General features: G+C 55.4%; 1 long non-coding RNA gene across 2 annotated transcripts; it reads left to right on the top strand.

Annotated features, from left to right (window-relative positions):
• The first annotated feature begins 511 nt into the window (after positions 1 to 511).
• LOC140641915 (uncharacterized) lies at positions 512 to 7966 on the top strand. Of its 2 annotated transcripts, none has more exons than XR_012038500.1 (3): positions 512 to 693; positions 1846 to 2623; positions 3127 to 7966. It is a non-coding gene; the product is annotated as an uncharacterized lncRNA (long non-coding RNA). The 2 variants fall into 2 exon arrangements; XR_012038499.1 differs by lacking the exon at positions 512 to 693 and adding an exon at positions 705 to 1508.
• The last annotated feature ends 15806 nt before the right edge of the window (positions 7967 to 23772 follow it).

Below are 23772 nucleotides of genomic sequence, written 5' to 3' on the forward strand. Positions count from 1 at the left end.
TCCTCCTCGCCCTGGGCCCTGCCTGGGCTCCCCGGGGACCTTGCGTAGCGCCCTCCCCGCTCAGGCCTCACTACTGTCACCTATACGGCGTCTGGGCTGCTCCCGACTTTATTTTGTTGTTGTTTAACATGCGAGGAGGGAGCAGACCCCTTGCCGTCAGTCTGGCAGTCCCAGGCTGGTCAGTGTGGGATGTGAGGGCTGCGAGGTCGTCGTGTCCAGGCCCCTTCCCAGCCTACAGATGGGAAGACTGAGGCGTAGGGAGGCAAGCAGCCCTTCGGGGAGGTGAAAGGCCCGGGCCCCGGCTCCATGGCTAACTACCAGCTCTCAGTCTTTGAAAAAAAAATCCTCTTTGCCTCAGTTTTACCATCTGTAAGTCGTGCTCATTGACACCTATCCAAGAGCTTGGGGGACCAAGTGAGGTCAGCCCAGTGCCTGGCGCAGGGATGTGCTCCTTCGTCGCAAGCTGCTGCTGGTGACATCGTTATTGAGGGTCACAGGGAGGTGAGAGCTCCTCCGGCTTGTCAGGCCCGGGCCCTGCCCTGATCAGGGCGGCCAGGGAGCCTTCAGGCTCAGACCCCGGATCACTGTCCTTCCAGGAACGTTGAGCTGGAGGGCAAGGCGGCCTGTTCCAGGGAGCGTCAGCCACAGCCCGCGCCGCACGGCTGCCGGTCAGCCTGGCTCGGAGCAGCTGGGGTCAGCCTGCAGACAGAGTGAAGGGTGGGAAGGGGAGAGGGCACGGCCGCGGCTCCCGGGTGGATGCCAGTGGGAGGGCGCTGGGCCTTGGCCCGCCCGGCAGAGCTTCATCCGCCTCCTTGTGGGCCAGTCGGGTGGGTCCCTCACGCTCTCGGCCTCTTGGCCCGGCCTGGGGCGGACACGGCCCCCCGGACCCTCCAGCCTGGAAGAGACCACGGGGTCTAAGCTGCTGACTTGCGTGCTTGGGTTCCTGCTTGCATCTCTTGCAAGATCTCTTGCAGCTCGAGATCTCCCATGGCAGCCGAGCAGGGCCTTGGAGTCTCGGAGGGTTCTAGAGTTCTTGAGCCCTGTGTAGTCAGGATCCCGGGGTGGGGTGGCATGAAGGGGGCAGGTCAGCAGGCCCCCTGCCCAGATAGGCCCCCTACAGGCTCCCTGGTTCTCCGGTTTCACTCCTCTCTGCTCCCCCCACCCTCCCCAAACTCCTGGGCACTCCCCACCCCCATGTCTCTGCTTTGCTCCTCTGGTCCTTACCCTCCTGTCCCCGCCCAGGTCCCTCTCACTGCCATCCTACTCTAGACAGGCTCCCTGGTTCACCCCCCTGCCCCAGCCGCTCCCTCAGCTCCCCGCCCTCAGGCAACACACCCTGGGCCTCCGACAAGTGCTCTCGTGCTGTTGTGTTGCTGACATCTGTGAAACATCTGGCTCTGCCTCGCCTCTCCCCGGCAGGGCCAGGCAGGAGGGAAGGGGGTACCTGGGCCCCCTGCGGCCAGGGTAGCCCCGTCCTTGGGATCCTTGGGCCGCAGGAGAGAGTGGGGGTGAGGAAGAGCTTCAGGGCGGGTCTAGGCCCGCTCAGCATGAGGAGAGTGCGGCTTGGGGGGCCCACGGCTTGGGGGGCCGGCGCCAGGGGCATCCGTGCCTTAGCTCCACGTCCCCGCGCCGGCCTGGGCAGTGCTCAGTGCTGTTTTCCTTTTATAAGTGAGAAAGTTCACGGTCAGGGAAAGTGGGAGAGTATGTTGTGGCCGAGCCCAGACCGGGTCCCGAATCCCTAACGTCCGGGCAGCATCACCTCCAGCCGGTTGGAGGGAGTTAGTGGGGAGCACAGGTTCTCCTTGTCTCCAGGACACAGCTTTTCTTTTCTTTTTTTTTTTTAAGATTTTATTTATTGATCCATGAGAGACACAGAGAGAGAGAGGCAGAGACACAGGCAGAGGGAGAAGCAGGCTCCTTCACCCGGACCCGGGACCACGACGACCTGAGCCACCCAGGTGCCCCAAGATAGGGCTTTTCTCACGAAGATCGTGGGCCTCACGTGTGGAGATACCTGGCCCTGGGCTGAATCTCAGTTCTCCGTGGAGCTGTCGATAAATTGCCTTACCTCGGTGGTGTTGTCTATACAATGGGTATAACAATCCCACCTGCCGGGTCTCACGGGGACTCGGTGAGATAACGAATCTGTGTAACCCTCAGCACAGGACCAGCCATGGAGGGGGCGCCCCACGGAGGCGCAGGCGGAGGGAGGCCCGGGGCTACCACTGAGCATCCAAGAGGTGAGGTCAGGCCAAGCAAGCAGCTGCGCAGGAGGAAGCCGCCCCCGCATCGGCCCCATGGCCAGTCTCTAGGACAAGGCCACCAGTGCCCCAAGGACAAGGGTGGGGGGCGGGACCCCAAGAGGGTGGGATTGGGCCCCGGGCCTGAGTGGGCTCCGCAGAGGCCCGCTTGCTGTTTCGGGGCAACTGAATAGCACCCACGCTGTCAGGCAGCTGCCTTCCCTCAGATGGTCCCAAACCTGCGTGTGACTTGGTACGAGGCCCTCCGCTCTCTTGCTGGTTTCTTCTGGAAAACAAGGAGAACCGAGCTTGCTTTCTGTCTGAGGACCTTCCGAAGGGGCGCATGGTGCTTGGTGTGATGTGAGAGGCTGGATCCAGGCCAGGTGTGTCTGCATAGGGTGTGAGTGTGTGTGTTGTTAGGACTAAAAAAAGGGTTTAGCAACTCCTCCAGATGCCTGGAGGGGCCGCCTGGAGGGAGCCGTCTACTTGCCACCTGCCTCGGGGTCCCCGTGGGTTCATGACCCTCAGACACTGCTCTTCGTGTCCCCCTGCCAGGCCCAAGTGCAGAAGGATGCGCTGGTTATTCACATACTCGTTCCCCTGAGGTCCGCACCCCTCCCACACACACACACACACACACACACACACACACACACACACAGGCCAGAGCAGCCCCTCTAGGCACCGAGCTCCGGGTCAAAGGCGGAGCTGAGGGTCCCCGCACTTGCGGGAAAGGAAACTCAACCCCAGGATCTGCTTCTGCTGCTACTTTGTGGCAAGACCCTTCCCTCACTGGGCCTCACTTGGCCCATCTGAAAAATGGGTGGAGGGTATTCCAAGTCAGAGGAGCCATCTGACTCTGATACCTTTTTTTTTTTTTTTTAAGATTTTAATTATTTATTCATGAGAGACACAGAGAGAAGCAGAGACACAGGCAGAGGGAGAAGCAGGCCCCATGCAAGGAGCCCGATGGGGGACTTGATCCCAGGACCCTGGGGTCACGCCCTGAGCCGAAGGCAGACGCTGGACCGCTGAGCCCCCAGGGGCCCCGCACCTTAGGTTGTATTCGCTGCTCCCTCCGAAGTGCTCCTGCCACAGGAACTGGCTCAATCCCCAGAATCTGTACCGCAAGGCCACAGAGGATGGTGACGAGGAGCACGGGCTCCAGACGCTGGCAGGCCCGGGCTCTGGCTCCGATGCTGACTTGCTGTGCAACGGTGGACGAGTCCGTGTCTCGGAGCCACCGGGTCCTCAGCCAGAAAGAAGGGGTCATAACGGGGCCCGCGACCGGGGTCATGGGAGAAGGAGCGCAGGCTGCGAGCTGCCCAGGCCCTCCCTGCCCGAGCTCCCTGCCTGGGCCCACATCCGCCGGCCGGAAGGGTCAGCACCTCTGGGGCAGGCGTCTCACTGAGATGCAAGTGGTTTGGGTTTTCTTTTTAATAATTTTTCATTTTGCAACATTTAGGTGTTCACAGGAAACAGCCAAGAGGTGCCCCCCACGTAGCCTTCATGGACTTCCCCCAGTGGCTGTACCTTCCCCAGTCGAGAGTACAGCCTCAAAGCCAGGACGTGACACTGGGACACTGTGTGTTCCTGCGCTATTTTGTCGCGTGTGTAGATGACGGAACCGCTATGGAACTGGCAAAAGAACTGTGTCACCACAAAGATCTCCCCGGATCCTCTTCTACCGTCACGCCCATCCCCCCCGCCCCCCCAACCCTCACCCCCAGCAACCACTAATCTGCTCTCCGGCTCTATAATTTTGTCATTTTAAGAATGTCGTATAAATGGAAGCATGCACTATGTGACCTTTCGAGATTGTCTTTCTTTGCTCATCGTAATGCCCTTGAGATCCATCCAAGTTGCTGCGTGTGCCAAGAGTTCGATCGTGTTTCTTGCGGAGTGGTGTTCCGCGGTATAGACGTGCCGCGGCTGGTTTACCCATTCACTTGTTGACGGGCGTTTCGGTTGTTTCCAGTTCCGTGTAGAGCTGCTACAGGCGTCGTGTAGAGAGTTTTGCGTGGACACAGGTTTTCACTTCTCCGGGATAAGCGTTCAGGAGTGCAAGTGCTGGGTTGTACGGTAAATGCAGGTGTCGTTTGTAAGAAACTGCCACCCGGTGAGAGATCCAGTTTCTCTGCCTCTTGGGAGCATTGAATGCCGCCCCCACGTTTTTCACTGTGGCTGTTCCAATAGGTGCGCGGTGAGATCTCGCCAGGTTTTCATGTGCTGCCTCCCTAATGAGTAGGGATAGTGGGCATCCTCTCGTGTCCTCGTCCTCCGTCTGCATACCCCCTCTGGTGAAATGTGGCTTCCTGCCTTTGGCTCACTTTCTCCTTAGAGCATTTGCTTTTTTACTGTTTTGAGTTCAAGAGCACTTGATGCACTCTATGAAGACATCCTTGGTCACGTAGGTGGTTTGCAGATCATTTCTCTGCGGCTGCAACTTGTCATTTCATGCTCCTAATGCATCTTTTGCAAAGCAAAGGCTTTTTTTTTTTAAAAATGTTGATCAAGATCAATGTATCACTTTTAAAAATTTTTTTTAAGTTCTATTTTTATTTTTAAAGATTTTATTTGTTTATTTATGAGAGACACAGAGAGAGAGAGGCAGAGACACAGGCAGAGGGAGAAGCAGGCTCCATGCAGGGAGCCCGACATGGGACTCGATCCCGGGTCTCCAGGATCAGGCCCTGGGCTGCAAGAGGTGCTCAACCGCTGAGCCACCCAGGTTGCCCTAGAGTTTTTTAATTTTTAAATAATCTCTACACCTGTTGTGGGGCTTGAATTCACAACCCCGAGATCAAGCATTGCCTGCTCCTCCGAGTACCCCCTTTTCCCATTTTCTTTATTTCGTTTTGTTGTTTGGGTGGTGGTTTCCCTCTTTTTGCTTCTAGATGGTGCTTTGGGTGTTAGGTCTCAGAACTTCTCACCAATCCCTAGGTCTAAAGATTTTCTCCTACACATTTTATAGTGTCTTATATCTTAATCCCCCCATTAAATTCTTGTGGAAGATGTGAGGTTGAAATTGAGATTCTTGGGTTTTCTTTTTGTTTGTTTGCTTGTTTTTTTTGTCTTTGTTTTTGTTTGGGCACAAGGATGTCCATTGCTTTAGCACCATTTGTCGAAAAGACGATCCTTCATCTACTGAATTGTTTTTGAAAAACCCCAGCTTTATTGACATGTAACCACACATGGTTTAATCTACCTATTTAAAGTGCACAACTCAATGGTTTTTTTTAGTATTTTCATGGAGCTGTACAACCATCACCACAATCAATTTTAGAACGTTTTCATCACCCCCTCAAAAGTCTCCCTACCTATTAGTGGTCACCCGCCCCCCTCTCTATCCCTACCTTCCCAGCTTTGGGCAACCACTAATCTACTTTCTGTCTCTACAATTTGCGTATTCTGGACATTTCATGTAAATGAAATCATACAACATGTGATCTTTTCTGTCTGGAAAAGACAGAAAAGTGGCTTCTTTCACTTAGCATAACATTTTCAAGGTTCATCATGTGATAGCGAAGCCTCGGTCCTTCCTTTCTTTGTACTGCCTGCTAGTAGTCCATCGTATCCATCCCGTGTACCGCGTAATAGACCACATGGTCTTTATCCATTCAGCAGTTGATGGGCCTTTGAGTCGTTTCTGCTTTTTGGTGATTATGAATAGGGCTGCTATGAACATCCACGTGCAAGTTTTTGTGTGGACATATGTTTTCAGTCCTCCTGGGTGTACACCTAGGTGTAGAGTTGCAAACAAATTGCCAAGTCATAAACAAACCCTATATGCTTAACCTTTCGAGGAACTGCGTTTCAAGCTGCACCGTTGACTTTCCCACCAGCAGTGAGGGCTCTAATCTCTGCACATTTTTACTGAACGCTTGTTATAATGCCTTTTTTTATTTCAGCCATGGGTGTAAAGTGTTATCATTGAATTGCTTTCATGCTTTTGCAAAAATAGGTTGGCTAGGGCAGCCCAGGTGGCTTAGCGGTTTAGCACTGCCTTCGGCCAAGGGCATGATCCTGGAGACCTGGGATCGAGTCCCACGTCGGGCTCCCTGCATGGAGCCTGCTTCTCCCTCTGCCTGTGTCTCTGCCTCTCTCTCTCTCTCTCTGTGTGTGTGTCTCTCATGAATAAATAAATAAAATCTTAAAAAAAAATAGGTTGGCTATACGTCCTTTTTTTTTTTTTTTCTTTTAAAGAGTTTATTTACTTAATTCATTAGAGACCCACAGAGAGAGGCAGAGACACAGGCAGAGGGAGAAGCAGGCTCCATGCCAGGAGCCTGACACAGGACTTGGTTCCGGGACTCTGGGATCATACCCTGAGCCAAAGGCAGACACTCAACCGCTGAGCCTCCCAGGCGTCCCTATGGGTCCATTTCTCGATTCTCTATTCTGTTCCATTCATCTGTGTCCCTGTCCCTCCACCAATGCCACACGGTCTTGATTACTGTAGCTATATAACAAGTCTTGAAATAAGTGGAGCAATTTTCTCATTTTATTTATTTATTTATTCAAAATTGTTATACCTCTTCGAGTTCCTTTGCCTTTCTATATACATTTTAGGATAATCTTGCCTTGACTACAAAAAGTCTTCCTGAGATCTTGATAGTAATTGCATTAAGCTTATATTTCAATTTGTGGGGAACTGGGATCTTTACAACATGGACTATTCCCATTCACAAGCCTGCCATGTCTCTCCATTTATTTAGATCTGCTTTGATTTCTTTCATTAGCATATTGTAGTTTCCAGCATATAAAACCCATTTCATTAGATTTAAACCCAAGTATTTCATTCTTCTTTTAGTGATTTTAAATAATAAAAGTTTCAGTTTCCATGTTCATTGCATGCACATTGGAATGTAGTGGATTCTTGTACGTTGATCTTGTAGCTTATGACCTTGATGAAGTCAATAGTTTGGAGAGGTTTTTTGTAGATGCCTTGGATTTTCTGCACAATCATGTCATCCGCAAATAGGTACAGGTTTTTTTTTTTTTTTTTTCTCATCTGTAATGTCATTTATTTACCATTCTTGTCTTGCTCCTGGGCAAGACTTTCACTAAAAACTAAAGAATGAGGGCAGCCCGGGTGGCTCAGCGGTCTAGCGCTGCCTTCGGCCTGGGGCATGATCCTGGAGTCCCAGGATCGAGTCCCACATCGGGCTTCCTGCATGGAGCCTGCTTCTCCCTCTGCCTGTGTCTCTGCCCCTCTCTCTCAGTGTCTCTCATGAATAAATAAATAAAATCTTAAAAAAACAAAGAATGATATTAGCTGTCAGTGTTTTGTAAATGCTATTTACTAAGCTATTTTATTTACATAATATATATATATATATTTACATACGTTTATAGAGGAAGTTTGCTTATTTACACGCAAATTGCTCTCTATTCCTAATCTTCTGAAAGTTTTTCCCATGGGTGGGTGTTGAATTTTGTTAAAAACTTTTTTTTCGCTTCAGTGATGCCTGGGTGGCTCAGTGGTTGAGCATCTGCCTTTGGTCAGGGTGTGATCCCGGGGTCCTGGGATCGAGTCTGCATCAGGCTCTCTATGAGGAAGGAGCCTCCCTGCTTCTTCCTCTGCCTATGTCTCTGTGTCTCTCATGAATGAAAAAATTAAAAATATTAAAAAGAAAAACTTGTTTGCTTCAATGGGTATGACCATACAACTTTTCTTGATTAGCCTGTGAATATGGTGGATTACACGGACTGATTTTCAAGTATCAAACCCATCTTGCATCCCTGAAATAAACTTTATCTGAAAATGGTATATAATTTTTTAATATGTTGCTGAATTCTCTTTGCTAATATTCTGTTAAGGATTTGTGTTTCATATACATGAGTACTATCTGTGGTTTTTCTTTCTTCTACTGTCTTTGGTTTTGTTATCAAGGTCATACTGGTTTGCTAAAATGAATTGGGAAGTGCCCCCTCCTCTTCTATTTTCTGGGACAGATTGTATAGAATTGGTGTTTTTCTTTTCTTTCTTTTTTTTTTTTTTTTTTTTACAGATTTTATTTATTTATTCATGAGAAACACACAGAGAGAGGCAGACACAGGCAGAGGGAGAGGCAGGCTCCTTGCAGGGAGCCCCACGTGGACTTGATCTCAGGACCCCGGGATCATGACCTGAGTCAAAGGCAGACGCTCAACCCCTGAGCTACCCAGGTGCCCCAGAATTGGTGTTTTTCTTTTATTTTTTTCCTTTATTTTTTAAAGGATTTTATTTATTTGACAGAGAGAGAGAGAACATGCACATGAGCATGCAAGCACAAGCATGGAGAGCAGCAGACAGAGGGGGAGGGAGAAGCAGGCTCCCAGTAGAGCAGGGCTCCATCCCAGGACCCCAGGATCATGACCTGATTCACCCAGGTGTTTTTCTTTTAGATGTAAGTGTATTTTAAGCCTCCGTTTGAACCGAGGGACAAGTGATGGCAGCGCATTGGCCAAGATAAGTCACATGGCTGCGCCCCACGTGGAAGGATGGTCTACCTCCAGCAGGCAGAGCTGCAAACTCAGATGGCAAAGGGAGTGGGTGCTGGGAGAGGTGAAGAATGGGGACCGGTGGGGCTATCACAGAGGCCTTGGGAGCTCACCTTTGGGGTCTATTTCACCCAACTAAGTTCTTCACTCTGGGCTGTCAGCACCCACAGGCCCGGGCAGGTGGGGCCTTTCTGGAATCCACGTCTGCCTGACTGGACCCTACGTCTGCCTGACTGGACCCTCCCAGCAGGTGCTTTCGGATGCTGTCCGTGTGATATGGGTACACTCACCTTAAGCACAACTTATAAATCAAACCCTCAATGTGGAAATGATAGAAGACCTTCCTTACAGAATAATCAGTGATCAAACTCCCAGACTGTAGAAGTGAGCTCCAAAAATGGGACTTAATCTACTCAATTTGGTTTATTCCCGTTTTTCCAAATGTTTCCTTCGCCAGCTTTTCTGTTGGTGTGAACTGCGTCTGTGTCACGGGGAATTCAGAGAAGGATGAACTCTGGTCCCCACCACCCGCCTCTGCCCTGTGCCCCCCGCCCCCACCCAGGTGCACCCCAGAGCCTTTGTACAGGTTGTTCTCACGGCTTTCCTGCTACCTCTTCACCTGGCCGGCTCCTTAACCTTCAAGACTCAGCTCAGAGGGAGGGTACGTCCTCCAGGCACCCTTTGCTGATGTCCCAAGCTGGGAGGAGAACCCTCCCCTGAGCTGTCCCCACACACTGCTCAGGCGACTCAGTCCTAGAGTTGCCCTTTGTCTTTTCTGGACTGTGAGACCCTCAAAGGCTGGAACCGAGCAGCTGTCTGGGTCCCCAGCATCCGGCCCAGGGTCCAATGCAGAGGAGCAACTTGAAGGCCAACAGCTGAATATCTGTAGGCTGCCTGTGGCCAACACAGCCCACGGCCAGAGCCCCTGGGGCCAGAGCCCCTGGGGTCTGCCTCGGGTCTCCGATGAGCAGCCCCCTTCTCAGGTCTGGAGGGGAGTGCCAAGCGCCCCCAGCTCCTCCTTCAGGACTGCTCCAACTCCTTCAGGGGATCTCAGAGGAAGCCCTGGAAGTGAGGGCAACCGTGGACCTGCCCCAGGCAACAGTGGCCTTGAAGGTCAGGAAAGCTGCCCTGGCATTCCCGACCCTGCTTCCCTTGAAGGTTCCCTTCCTCCAGCCTCTCATTGTTTTGCTCAGCTTCATCCCTCATCCCTCATCCCTCATCCCTCTGCTTCTTGTGGTTCCTGCTACCTGGACTACGTTTCCCTGTCTCTTCTTGCTTTGCGAGTCATGGCCTGTTCTTCCAGGATTTTTCCTCTGGACCAGCCACAGGCTAAGTCTGAAAGTCTGCACCGAGGGCCTGCCCTCAGGGGATTATAACTGGCCTCGAATTTTCCACTAAATAGTTTGCGGGTGTGAGTTTGGACTCTCCCTTGAGGGTATCTGGGAGCTGGCCAAGCTGGACTTGGCCCAGAGTAGTGGCCAGGAAGAGGGGGGCAGCTCCTGAGCCCTGGGCTGAGATAAGCAGCTGGACCCCAACACTCCGGTGGGACTATTTTCAGCCGCTGGTTCCCGGCAGGCCAGGCCTGCTTTGGGCCTGGAGGGAGAACAATGGGCCATTGAGCCTTATCCAGCCCTGAGCCCTGTGAGGCCCCGTGGAGGGCAAGTGACAGCCTGTGTGTGTGTGTGTGTGTGTGTGTGTGTGTGTGTGTGTGTTGGGGACCAGAGCAGTGCTCCAGACCGGGAGAACAGAAGTTGCCTGCCCCCCCACCCCCAGTCCCCCATGCTGACGATCCCCAGGCAGGAAGGGATTCTATTGAGAGGTCTTTGTCAGACTTCCTGTGGGGCCAGGTGCTGGGCCAGCTGAGCTGCTCCAGAAGACTGTTCTCAGCGGCCACAGCTCAACACGTCTCAGGCCCTTCTGCAGGGCCAGACCCCGGGCTAAGCACCACAGGTGCTGCCTCATATTTATCAGCCTCATTGTACAGATGTGGAAACTGAGGCCCCGGCTCACACGGCAAGCAAGAGGCGCAGTCAGGACTTGGACCCAGGTCCTCTCTGTCTCCGTCCAGTGGGCAGGACCCTGCAGAGCTTTCGGGTCTCCCGCCAGCCCCTCGCAGGTCCTCCCTGGGACTCGTGGGCTTTGCGCTCTGCTTCCTGATGTCTCTGACTCCGTGAACCACCTCGGGCACATCACTTGCCTTCTCTGGGCCTCGGTTTACTCATCTGTACAATGGGGACGGCCTTTCTCTCCGGGTAGGACCAGAGGCCAAGCGGGGTGGTGCTCCGCAGATGGAGAGGGGTCATGCGTGGTCGGGCCTCCCTCCTTTCTAGCCTTGGATGATTTAGAGAGCCATGAACCCAAGTTCTGTTCACCCCGCAAGCTGTTCACCCAGGAAATGCTCTCCGAACTTCTCGGGGTGGGTGGGTTTGCAGCTCTGAAGGGTGCCCAGCGCCTCCAGGGAGTTCAGTGTGAAAGGAGCTGCAGGCCCATGAATGGGCGATGGCAGCGCAATGAGGGACATGCAGGACAGCAGCGGGGCCGCCTCCCCGGGCCGCAGGACCTGAGCACCGCAGACCCGGAAACCTTGTCTGCGCTGGTCCCGAGACCGCAAGTCCGAGATGAGGCTCCGTGGTTTCTCCTGAGCCCCCTCTCTCTGTTGCAGGCGCCACCTTCTCCTGGGGGCCCGCGTCATCGTCCTCCTGTGCGTGTCTCCCCTTCCTATAGGGACACCGGTCCCATTGGATTAGGATGACCCTAATGACTTCATTTTAACTTAAACGCCCCCTCAGAGGCCCTGTCTCACATACACTCCCATTCTGGGACCTGTGGGTTAGGATTTCAATATAAGAATTTGGGGGTGTGGGGGACACCTGGGTGGCTCAGCCGGGTAAGCATCTGCCTTCAGCTTGGGTTGTGGTCCTGGGGTCCTGGGATCCCCGTCCTGCAGGGCAGGGAGCCTGCTCCTCCCTCCTCACTCCCCGCCGCATGCTTGCATGCTTGTGCACGCTTTCTCTCGTTCTCTAAAATAAATAAATAAAATCTAAAAATAAATAAATAAATAAAATCTTAAAAAAAGAAAAGAAAAGAAAGAAAAGAAAAGAAAAGAAAAGAAAAGAAAAGAAAAAAGAAAAGCATCGGGGGGGGGGACACAATTCAGCCCAGAACAATGGCTCTTTAAAACAACTGACAGCAGCTGCTTTGCGTGTAACAGCACGGAGTGAATCTGGCTCAGGTGAGGCCCCTCCAGGAGTCTCCAAGGAGCGGCCAGACAGATGGCCAGACTGACGTCTCCAAGGAGCAGGAGAAGGGGGAGGGGCTCAGAGAGGGAGGAGTTTCCAGAAGGCTCTCAGCGGTCAGGGCCCTCCCCTACCCCAGCGGGTTAGGGATGCTCTGGGGTCAGGGATGGTTGACAAAGTCGCAGGAGTTGCGCTGCCTCCGAATGGCCACTTGTCCTGTGCACTGGCCTCGGCGCACGGGCCATCTCCGTGACGCTAGTAAACCCCGTCTTCAAAGAACCCCGCAGCGCCAGGCCTTTGGGATAAGGGGGCGGTGGGGCGGGGTGTTTCAGGGCTGGAGCCCGGTGGGCAGCGGGGGAGGAGGGCGGCTGTGAGGGCCGAGAGCAAGGAGGACCCCTGAGGACGGAAGCTCTGCCCAAGTGCACCTGCGCTCGGGGAGGACGGGGAGGACGTGCCAGGCTGTCCTATCTTATCACACAGGACAGAAATAACAGGAGGCTGTGGGGACGCCAGACCGCTGTCCTCGGGAAGGAGGCACGTGCGCTGGCCTCTCAGGGCGGGCATCAGGGAAGGCTTCCTGGAGGAAGTGAAAACTAAGGTGGGTCTTTTTTTTAAAGATTTATTTATTTATTGGAGAGAGCGTGAGCGCGCAAGCACAGTGAGGGGGCAGCGAAAGCGGGGACAGAGAATCCCAAGCAGACTCTGTGCTGAGTGCGGAGCTCGGCACGGGGCTTGATCTCACAACCCTGAGAGAGATCACGGCTCCAGCCAAAACCAAAAGTTGGACGCTTAACCGACCGTGCCACCCAGGCGCCCCAGGACTAAGGCGCGTCTTTTAGGTGTGCATCGGAGATGCCAGCGGGGGGCAAAGGCCTTCCAGGTAAAGGAGCCTGCAAGGACCTACGTCTGGGGGCTGCAGACTCTGAACCCCCCTTGCTGAGCTGTCTCCCAGCTGCCAGGCCCCCAGCTAAGTTCTTCCCATAGGTGGCCACGTGGGACTGGCTGGTGTGACAGGCGAAAAGGTGCAGGAGAGAGCAGAGGGGGTGCTGGCCTGCCCAAGGCGTGACTACAGACGTCACGGCGGCAGGGAGACAGGAGAGGCTTGGAGCGGCGGTGGTCAAGTGACACGACCCCAGGGAGGGACGGGCCCGATGGCCTTTGACGAGGCCCCGGGGCCTGGAGAGGGGTGGACGTGGAGTGGTGAACAGGACCAGCGAGAGGCAGCCGAGAGGTCGCGGGGACCGCCCCCAGGGCCACTCCAGCCTCGACGGTCGGTGTGGTTCCGGGCTGGCATCTTGATGGATGGCCGGGGTACTCCAAGGAGGGCTTGACGGTGGCTTTCCACGAGCTGCTGTTTCTTCTCCCCTGCAGCTTCCGCTGGGCCACGAGGGCCCTGTGAGCCAGTCCGGCCCTGCCGGTAGCCCACGCTGACCAGTGCAGCCGGGGATGTGACCAGGACACGCGGCCATCCGCGCCTGCCCCGCGCCTGCCTGGGTCAGGTGCCTCCACACCCACCCGTGGTCCCCCAAGCACCCCATTTACCGCACGAGGAAACCGGGGCTCAGGGAGGGAGGAGGACTTGCCCGAGGCCCCTGGACTAGAAAGGCCTTGACTCCGGGTCCTTCTATCTCAAGAGCCCGGCTCCCAAGAAGATCCCTGCGGCCCAGCCCTCGCCGGGTAGGGCAAGTAGGGATGAGCCTCTAGCACCTCTGTGCCTGAGGATAGAGGGGAACATGGGTGAGAGGGCGCCCGGCCTGGCGGAGGCTCCGGGTGGGGACGTGGGGACGGATGGAGAGCTGGGCAGGAGGAAGGCCCACGCGCTAGGTCAACTCCCTCCACGCCTGCCCCGCTGGCTGCCTCTGGGCCTGTGTCTCTAATGGAGAAGAGGAGCCAGCGCCCGTCATGGAGCTAAACCCTGCAGGCCTGCAACTGCCCCCCTCACTTCCCGGCCTGATCCCCAAAGCCAAGGGGCTGTCCTCCTGGCTCCAGAGACTTCTCTCCTTGTGGCTGCCAGGCGCCTGCCTTCACCTCCATCTCCCCTCTGAACCTGTTTCTCCTCTGATAAAATGGGGGGCAGTGATGCCCCAGCGCTGGGTGGGTGTGAGAGAGGAGCGAGGCCACACTTGTGGAGAGCGCAGGCCCCTGGGTGCCAGCTCCGGGAGCCATCCCTGGGATTTGCTTGCTGGCTCCACGGCACTGAAGGCCCGTCCACTGTGGGGAGGGGCCGGGGCTAGGCTCTGGCTCCTGCTCTGCGGGTAACACTGGGCCACACGCTTCTCTGAACTTCAGCTTCGCTGCCTGTGACCCTTTGGGTGGGGGATTTTAAGACTGGGGGTCACCAGAGGCAAAGCCCAGTTCTGACGCTCAGGGCAGGGTCTGGCGGGGTGCTGCTCTGTCGAGTGGTCTCCTTCCCTGCAGCTGGCTCTCTCCCCTGTTGTGTTTTCCCCCCAACAAACTGCCCTGGAAATGTCTCTAGAGGTGTCGTTTTGGATCGTGTGCCGGGTGGGGGAGAAACAGGGACCCTCTCCCCAACGTAGGTCCCCTTGCAGATATGCTTCTGGCCTGATTACAGCATCCACACGCAGCACACGTCAAATACCCACACTACACACACACGTGTATCAAACACACAACGCACACACCCCCGCACCCTATTCAGAGCACGCATCAAGCATATCACACGGACGCACCACAACACATCCCACGAGCACACACAGTGCACATACACAGTATATATACACATACCGCACCGCGCCCGTCACGCGCACAGGCCGTAGTCGTACATATCACAGATTTATACACATACCTGCAGAACTCTAGTATATTTAGCATATATTTAGAAATTATTTATTTGAGAGTGAACCAGCGAGCGTGATGGGGGGAGGGCAGAGGGAGAAGGAGATGCAGACTCCTTGCTGAGCAGGGAGCCCGATGCGGGACTCGATCCCAGGACGCTGAGATCACGACCTGAGCCACCCAGGTGCTCCCATGTAGCATCTTTTGTTTGAGAAAATACATTTCAACAAAAGCTCTCTGGGTTCAGTGATGCTCAGAAATGGTTTGGCCTCTCATTCAGCCCCACGGTGTCTTGGGATAATCGAAGACCACCCACCACCTTCTTTATTCCGGTCCCAGAGAGCGGCCGGGTCGCGTGGATGCGGGCACCCCAGTGGGCACGCTGCCCGCGCCAGAGCTCCGGGGGCCTGGGTGGGCTCCCCCGTCTCCACTCCCCAGGCCCGAGGGTGCGTGCGTGCGCGTGTGGAATTGTGTTGGGGCGCGTGTCGGGGGACGCGGGCGTCGGGCCGGGCAGCCTCGGCCCTGCCCTATCTCCGAGCCCACGGCCCGAGGATCCCCCCGCAGAGAAACTTCCCGGTCAGCCCCACCCAGAAGGCAGAGCAGATGGAAAATTGGAGCGAGCCCTCGTGTTGGGTCAGGGAAGAAAATATTCTTTTTCCCCCTTCTCTCTAAAAATATGCCTGGACCTTTTTTGAGCCTTGATGCAATAAAAACCAGCTGTGGCTCCGAAGGCCCCCGCAGCGTGCGCCCGGAGAGAAGGAAAACAGCAACAGCCGCGGGAGGCGGTGAGCCCTGTGTCCGGGCGCGGGGCCCAGCCTCCCGCCGCCTCCGCCCTGGGGCCGTGTCCCAGATGGGTGCCGAGGAGTCCCCGGTCCATTCGCCCCCCGCGTGGGCTCGGGCTGGGCGCCACTTAGCCCCCTGTTCAATCCTTGGTGTGACAATGACAAGGTGACCAGAGGCGGGTGTCGTCTGTGACTTGGATCCTGCCCCCAGGTGCTCCTCACCCCCTGGGGGACACAGACGGGCACCCGAGGTACCCAGAGCCAAAAGAAGGGAGTCCTCTGGTGGCCCAGAGGAGGGACAGGCCACATCCGTCCGATGTGGGGAGCGGAAGGGCTTCCCGGAGCAGGTGACCTTTGGATTGCTTTAAAGGAAGGAGACGCGGAGGGGTGTTCTATCCAGGAGGAGGGACCAGCTGCAGCAGAGGCCTGGGGATGGGGACAGTGGTTGCTGTGATGACCAGGATGCAAGGCCAAGGTGTGGGGACGCAGAGAGAGCAGCTTGGGGAGGTAGACTGGGACCCCGGAGGCCGGGTGTGATGTTCTGCGTGACAGGGAGCCGTGGGAGGGGCTTGAGCAGAGGGGCCACTTGCCTAGAGGCGGGCTGCTTGGAGGGTATTTGGAGGGAAGTCTAGTTGTCTGGGTGGAGCTTAGGTTTTTATGAGGGAGGCCCTTAAAGAGGAGGCTCGTCTTCTAACTGGACTTCTGGCATCCTGACCTCACCCTGGCACAGGCCCCTCTGGAGGGCAGTGGAGAAGAGGAAGGGATTTGGAGTCCAAAGATCTGGCTTCTGGTTCTGATCCTGCTCTGGAACCCTGGGTCCTCGAATGGATCACTGGCCTTCCCAGGCCTCTACTTTCCCACCTGCAAAATGGAGCCATGAGGTTTTTCCCTTTCTCTGTTAGTCCAGTTCTGGCTGACTCGTGAGGCCCCGATGACAGATGGGGAAGGGACCACCCTCTGTCACCCAGCCCGCCAACAGCCAGTCAGGTGGGCACCCAGGCTCTGGAGGAGGGCTTCCTGGTGAGGATTTGTGGTTTGGAGAGCCCGCTGGGGCTGGCCTCCGGACACAGCTCTGTCCCCAGCAAGCTGCCACCGCCCTCAGCCCTGATGCAGGTGAGAAGCAGGTGAGGCCTGTTCCTCCCTCCTGGGGAAGGGTCTTCAGGATGGCTAATGGGGACCCTCATGTCGTCCTGTCTCATTCCCCCGAGGAACCCGTGAGGATGGGTTTGTCACCCGTTCACAGAAGACAAAACCGAGGCCCGAGGGGGGAGTCGACTTTCCCCAACACCTACGGCAGGTACAGGGGAGAGCTGGGGTCTGAGCCCTGTCTGCCTGCCTGGGGCCGCTGTGCCACAGGATCCTCTCCCTCCTGTCACCCCCTGCTCCCTCCAACCATCATGGGATCTGAGGTCCTTCGGGCCACACAGTGGGGGGCCAGGAAGTGTCCGTGGGCTGGCTGGCTGACGGGGGGGAGAAAAATCCAGGATGGGCCAGAGCCTCCCCAGCCCAAGTCCTTCCCTGTCCTGGAGAGATGCCTCCTCTTCAGGCCATGCCAGCACCGTGGCCCGCCGACCCTCTCCAGGTCCATGCAGCCACCAAGGGAGGCCTGGCCGCCCGCAGGCTGCTCCCCATCCCCTGCCCAGCCCAGCAAGGTGATTGGACACCAGGGCGGACTCCTGGAGCTCAATGAGGTGATGGTCAGGAGATACCTTATGGCTGTTGGGGTTGCCAAGAGTGGTTTGGGACCCCTGAAAAATTAGAAGGGGCCCCACGGTGGCAGACGAGCTGAAAGTCCTTATGGGGTGTGTGTGTGTGCGTGCGCACGCTACAGGCGATGCTGCTTCCTGGGCCAACTCTCCCATTGGCCCTAGATGTCCCTAGTATTTTTTGGAGCCCCTGAGTGATGCCAGCTGCTGGCGGCAGCAGCCCCTAGAGGCAGGTGCCTCCTGGCATTGTGGCAATACCCTCTTCTTGACTCTGGGGTCCACATAGTCTTGTTCCCAAACCTCCCAGCCACCCCGAAATCCCCACTTTTCTCTGCCTCTGCCTGGACCCCTCCTACCTGTCGAGAGCCTTCCTGTGTTTAGATTTCGTCCTGATACCCCTCTCACCTCCTCTGGAGCTTCTTGGAGATCCATGGCAATCAGAGGAGTAATGATGATGATGTAAAGAATAATCTAATAATAATAAAGCCGATGATGTGATGCTTTCGGTGCACTTTATCAAGCAGTAAGGACTGGTAGCTGTGCTAAATGCTCTGCGTTCATTCTCACTTTCTGTCTTCACGAAAAACCTGGGAAATAGTTAATGATGCCGATTCCTGACGAGCACAGGGCTTAATCAAAGGATTCAGAGGGTGTCAGGCACGAGGAGTGCCTGGGGGCACCCAGCTCTGGTGTTTGTGATTTCATTGGTCTGGGATGTTGGCTTGAACGTCTGAAATTTTTAATTTTGATTTAAAGATTTAATTTATTTGAGAGAGAGTGCAAGGAGGGGGAGCAGCAGAGGGAGAGGGAGGAGCAGGTTCCCCGCCGAGCAGAGAGCCCGATGCAGGGCTCGATCCCAAGGCCCCGGGATCATAACCTGAGCCGAAGGCAGACGCTTGACCCACTGAGCCACCCAGGTGTCCCGGGCTTTGACATTTTTAAAAGATCCCAGAAGATCCTAGCGTATTGACAAGTTTGGGCACCACAGGGTTTTGTGAAAAGTGTAATAAAGAGATTTTTAAAAATAGCTCTTTTGAGGTATTGTTAACATACAGTCAACTGCATTTACTTAAACTTGATGAGGCTTAAATTACTTAAATTCGATGAGGCTTTTTTTCTCATCCCGGTAATCAGTTTTTAAGTGTATGGCTCAATAGTGTTAAGTGTATTCACACTGTTGTGCAATGGATACCCAGAACTTTCTACCTTGCAAAATTGAAACTGTGTGCCCATTAAGCAAAGAGTCCCCGTCCCCCCTCCTCCCTCCCCAGCAGCCGTCGCTCCGTCTCTAGGACTTTGCCCACCCTAGGTGCCTCGGGTAAGTGGAGCCCAGACCCTGTCTGTCTTCTTGTGATTGGCTTATTTCGAGATTCACATAGCAGGCGTCGGAACATCCTTCCTTTTTAAGACTGGATAATATGCCACTGTATGCGGACACCGCGTCGTGCCTATTGGTTCCTCCATTTACGGATGCTCGGGCTGCTCCCACGTGGTCCTGGCTTTTGCAAATAATGCTGCTGTGAACGGGGGTGCACGAATATCCCCCGGATACCCTGCCTTCAGTACCCAGGGGTGGGACTGCTGGATCACAGGGTAGCTCTATTTTTAATTTTCTGAGGACCCTCCAAACTGTTTTCCATAAGGGCTGCACCAGCTTGCACTCCCACTGACGGGGCACAAGGCTTCCAGTTTCTCTGCATCCTCGCCGGCACTTGGTATTTCCTGGGCTTTTTGTTGTTTTTGGGTTTTTTTTTTTGTTTTTTGGATCCTGGCCTTCCTAACGGGTATGAGCTGCACCTGACTGTGGCTTCGATGCACATTCTCTCACGAGAAGTGACGTGAAACACCTTTTTGTGCTCTTGCTGGGCGTCTCTGTATCATCTTGGCAGATTGTGGAGAGGACTTTTCACTCCAGCGTGGTGAGGGGTTAAGGACCCAATAGGGGGTGATGACTCTGCTGCGAGTGACAGCAGGCAGCTGTAAGCACTTGTCAGCTGGAAGGGGGCGAAAGGTGGGCACCGTGCTACCAGAACCCGCCGGAGCAGGAGCTGTGGCCTAGGGGCTGCCTGACAGGGGTGGTGACCCCGCCACCCCCAGACCTATGGCCAGGCTGAGGGCATGTGGGAGCCTCCTCACCTCTCTCTCCTCCTGGTACCCTCGGACCTCCAGCCTGGGTGGGGTCAGCCTCCTGGGCAGCGGGGCAGGGAGAGGTGAATCGGCAGGTTGTGGGGGGGAAGGTGCAGGGCAAACAGATCCCGCAAGAGAGATGTCTGTCCCCAACTCCATATTGTAGTTGAGGAAACTGAGTCAAATTCCACACAGCTTGAAGATCACCGGACTGCGATCTGAACCCTGGCCTAGGTGATGCCAGCCCGAATATTCTAACCACGGGCCGCACCGTCTCCTGGCGGCGGGCAGTGTTCGAGCAGCGCAGGAGGGGGTCCTGCAGCCACCATGCCAGGCCCTCCCTTGAACTTGGCCAGGCTGATCTGCCTCCTTCTCCCCCTTCCTGTTGCGCTGAGGAAGCAACCAGGTTCGCTGGTGATTTTGTTCTTGGTGGGGTTTGGGGCAGGGGAGGGAACCAGCCCTAGGCTCTGCTGAGCTCTGCCCCTACCTGAGGCTCCAACCTTCCTTGGCTGATTGTCACCTGCTCCTGGGGCCACCAGACCCTAGAGCTGAGAGGGACCCCGCAGGCCCTGTGACCCAAGCTTCTCACTGTTCAGAAGGAGAAATGGAGGCCCGTCTCCCAGGTTGCTGGGGACCCCGCAGTCGCCGAGCCTGCGCCGTCACTCACCGGGCCCCCGCCTCCCGGGAGCGCACAGGCCCAAAGATGCTGGGGCGGGGATCATTCTCACGCACCCATTACAGCAGGCGCCCGGTCTCTGCGGGTTCAGGATGCTCCTCCAGACTCCAGACCAAAAAAAACCCTGGGTTGGTGGCTGAGACATGGGACCAGCCCTCTGGATGGAGACTCTGTCTTCAGGCTCTTTGGTGGCACCAGTGGTCTCAGTGTGGCTCAGTTGGGCGGAATGGCCCCCCCCTCCTTCCAGCCCCCACCCCCGCACCCCCTGTGCCTGGAGGGCCTCCCCATGTGCACCTGCAGCCCGGGCCCTCTGAGACGTGACCCGGAAGAGTCCCGTGGCCTTGGGCTCTCACTGCAGCGCAGAGAAGCGGGGTGGCTTGTCCTGGGCTGTCCTGAGGCGCCCACAGGTGCTGGACGCCGCCGACCCGCCTGGTGCGCCCTGAGCCCTTCCTTCCCGCCCCTTCCCTGAGTTCTGCTCAGCAACCACCCGCTTGCATTTTTGCAAAGTGATGTCATCTGCAGATAATGGTTTTTCCGTTCCTGGTGGAGCAGGAGTCCCAGATATTGCGCTGTGGGGGAGGGGTTCTCGAGAGCTGACCATCCCTCCTTAGACGTGGGGGACTGGGTAGGCACCGCCCCCCAAACCCTCTGACAGACATATCTAAGGTGCAGAGGGGGCCCCAGAGAGGAGCCCCTCCTCCTCTTGGGGTGGATGGGAGTCTGAGGCCCAGAGAGCGCAGGGCCTGACCCAGGCTTGTACAGGATTTAGAGGAAAAACGCTGGACTCGACACCCCGACTGCTAACATCCCGGGCCCACAGCCCATAGTTCAGGGTCTCCCAACCTCAGCGCTATTGACATTTGGGGTGAGGGGGCTTTGTTGTGGGGCTGTCCTGCGCCATGGGGAATGTTCAGCAGGGCCGTGGCGTCTACTCACTAGGTGACAGCAGCACTTCCCTTGATTTGTGACAACCAAAAAACATACCCAGCTCGAAAAAAAAACCAACAACAACAACAACAAAAAAAAAACAACATGCCCAGCTATTGCCAGATGTCCCTTCCTGCCCCAGGAGAGAGCAAAACCCCCTCCCTGCAGAACCAGTGCCATGGTTGGACCCCGGCAGCACTTGCTTTACCCACCACCCTCCATAATTTTTAGACTTTTTTTTGGGGGGGTGCATAGAAGAGGCTGGTAATTAGGCCTCAGGTCCCCAGGAAGAAAGTATCCCCCCAACCCCCGAGCCCTGGAGCCACCGCGGTGGGCAGCAGAAGGTTCCTGAACCCAACGCCCAACGGTGCTTGGTCTGAGACCCGACTCCGTGTCAGCCCCCCCTACCCTGGAGGGGCTGCGAGGGGCTGGCCGGGGGCCAGGACCTCCTCCTGGCTGGGAACACTGCTTCCTCTGACCACTTTTCTTGGAGCAAAACTGCTGTTTTATTTTCTTGGGGAAATAAAAATAAATGCTGGTTTTTGTAATCCCATCCCGAGCCCATCTGGAAAAACCAGGCTCACAGAGCTTGGCGGCCCGGGCTCGAGGGCTGTGTCTGGCGGAACCTGGAGTCACGATGGGAGCCCGAACATCGGAACAGGCTCGGCTGACATTTCCTTTCCTGTTACAAGGTTTCTTGGAATGTCAGCGGCCCCGGGAGGCAGTCCGTGGGCAGGCGGAATTTGGTGGCAAGAAGCCCTGGACAGGCCAGAGGCCAGCTCAGCTCCTGACTTGCTGTGTGACTTGGAGCCACGGCCCTCGGCCTTTCTGAGCCTCGATTTCCCCTCCGCGAAGCGGGAGGAGCAGCGTGTCTGCACTCGTGGCCCACGGACCGCACGATCAGGATCCCTGCAGGAAAGCGCTTGAAACGCATGTCCCCGACTCCTGAGTGAGCTTCCCAGTGATTTCAGTGTACTTAGCCTTGGGGACCCCCTGCCTTCGGAAGCCCACATTTCCCCTCCTGGTCTCAAGTTTGAACACATTAGGGTTCTGCGGGGTCTCCCTACCCACCCCCACCCGCAAGCGTGAGGGTCTCAGCGGAGGGGAGGGGTCCGATTAGGCGGTGGGTCAGGACTGGGCACGGCTCCTGACAATTATCTGCTTTCAAGCTCCTGGCAGGGTCCCCATGGTCCTCAATCCCGCTGAAGTCACTGGTAAAGCACTTGAGTCCTACAGCGATGAAACTCTAGCTGCTAGTTATAGAGTTTGGTTTCAAAATTGTGCCATTTATTATTTTTGTTGGATTGGCTTGTAAACCCTTGTATAGTCATACATCATTTATAACTGCTTTATTCCGCAAGAATGCATTTTCCAGATGAGGTCGATTCCTTCTGTGAAAAACTAAAAAAAAAAAAAAAAAAAAAAAAAAAGTCTTTTTATATGAAATGGAAGTCTTTCACTATGTGCTACCTATTTATACCACCCGAAACGGGGGTCAGGGAACATAATTTTACTCCCTGGGAGCTTCGCCTCTTGTAGGCACAATGCTTTCAGGGACAAGTACGCTGCGTGGTCACCGTGCCCGGGCACTGAATGCCCTCCAAGATGCTCCATCCCTGTGTTTGCTTTTAAAAGGTTTGTTTTGCTTTAATGATTTTGTTTTGAACTATTTCTGCCTCACAGCACACGGGCAATGACTTCTTACCACTCTCACGATGACGCCCTCTCGTGGAAAACCGGTCACCCAGGCGTGTTAGAATTATTTGTCTCTTGGGAGTTAATAAGCAACAGAGGAGAAGATCCTCCCGTGAGTTAAGGGCATAGACTTCTGGCTTTTCTCTTGGCAGCCAGGAATAGAGGGTAGCTTTGGTCTCATTTGAAGCCCAGTCCCCAAGGCCCCTGATAATTTTCTGGATAAGTGAGAAATTCTTGCAGATACAATTTTCCACATAACTAATTTACATCCCAGGTGGATTCGTTTTGCTCCTGAATTAAGATGCTCTCATTTCCTCCCCCTCCCCACCCTGTTCTTGCAGAAACCGCTCCACCTCCAGCCCCTGACACAGGACCCAGCTCATTGGCCTCCAGATCTCACGTGGGCCAATTGGATTTTTCTGGCCAGGAAATTTGCAACTGGGACTCCAAACTGGAAAAAGTCACCCGTGGGGAGCTAACTTGCAGGCCGTGTGACTCAAAGGCTGAGACTGCCATGAGTTGCTGCCCTCAGGGGGTCATGGGCAAGCCCAGAGCGAGCCCGGAAACTAGGCCGGGGAGCCTCCTGAGCAGAGATGCAGGGCAGGGTGTGTGGTGCTGATGGTGATGGGGGTGGTGGCGACACAAGTGTCCCAAGCCCCGGAGGAAGGGGCTTACCCTAGTCAAGTCACAGAAAATCAGGGCAATGAAAGCCCTGGAAGAGCCCCTGGCCTCTCTCTACGTTTGGCAGACTGAGACCCCCGGAGGTGGCGAGGCTGACCCAAGGTCACCCGGAGGGGACGTGGCTAAGCTGCACCTGAGCTCTGGGGGCTTCTTCTGCTGAGAGCCTGGCAGGCCGGGCTTCCTCTCTCTTCGGACACATTCTCATCAGCTGGGAATCTGAGGACAGAGCAGACGCCAGCAGAGCACGGCGTAATTGGCTCCAAATGTCCCCCCAGAAGCTGGTCACGGTGTCTACAATTCCACCGTCTTCCATTTCCAGAAGTAGCCCTGGGCAGGGGAACACTCTGCATCTCATTCACAGAGAAGATTAAATAATGGTTTGAAAAGCCCAAGATCAGGAAATCCACCTTTATTGACTCC

Source organism: Canis lupus, chromosome 10 (genome assembly GCF_048164855.1).
Source record: "Canis lupus baileyi chromosome 10, mCanLup2.hap1, whole genome shotgun sequence".
Classification (NCBI taxonomy): domain Eukaryota; kingdom Metazoa; phylum Chordata; class Mammalia; order Carnivora; family Canidae; genus Canis; species Canis lupus.